Source organism: Elephantulus edwardii, unplaced genomic scaffold (assembly GCF_000299155.1).
Source record: "Elephantulus edwardii isolate Elephantulus edwardi_28Jun2011 unplaced genomic scaffold, EleEdw1.0 scaffold00155, whole genome shotgun sequence".
NCBI lineage: Eukaryota > Metazoa > Chordata > Mammalia > Macroscelidea > Macroscelididae > Elephantulus > Elephantulus edwardii.
The window spans coordinates 3671519-3672332 of NW_006399905.1; positions in this window are offsets into that span (position 1 = coordinate 3671519).

An 814-nucleotide genomic window follows, 5' to 3' on the forward strand; every position below is an offset into this window, starting at 1 on the left:
GCTTCCGAGAGAGACAGAGAGAGAGAGTGAGAGATACTAAGCTAAAATGATATTTTAATATTGTGAAAATAAATTTCACCTATTTCTTTAATGAGCATGGTTATTAGAAAAATTCTAATTATACATATAGTTTATGTATAAAATATTATTCCAAAGGAATCACAAAATGTGAGGCATTGACTATTTTCAACAATACCTTAAGGGACAAATTCAAAGAATTCTAGGTTCAGATAGTTATTTAGTACAGTGCCTCAGCTACATACATCATACAATGTGCTTTACAGTAAATATAGAAATATAGCTGATGTTTACTGTTCCGTTCATGCTTTATCCAAGGATGCCAAAGAAGTCATCACTACTCTTCAAGAGTGTAGTAATATTATACCTCTGGCAAAACTGGATGTCAAAACAACAGAAATATGGCCTCCTCCAGAGTAGAAAGTTTAAACTATTCTACTAATCTTAACCACGCTATCCATTTTATAGATTACAAAAATAACCTTTTCTTTAAATAGCAACCTTTATTTAATAGTTTACAATTAGCCCTGATACTAGAAATTTTTCTACTGTTCCTAGTTTATAAAAAAGAAAGATGCAGTTTAAGAGGAAGCAACTCAATTTCCCATTCGCTACTCATTGCCAGATGTTGCATTTTGACCTGAAAAGAAATCAGAAGCACACACCTTGACTAATTGCAAACTGGCCATGGAATGTAGTAACATGGAGAAAATGAGCTCTGTGAGGAGTCAAAGGGTCTTTTTTTAGGACTTAGCTGCTATTCTTGACTTTCATTAAGTAGTAAAAAAGAAAATAA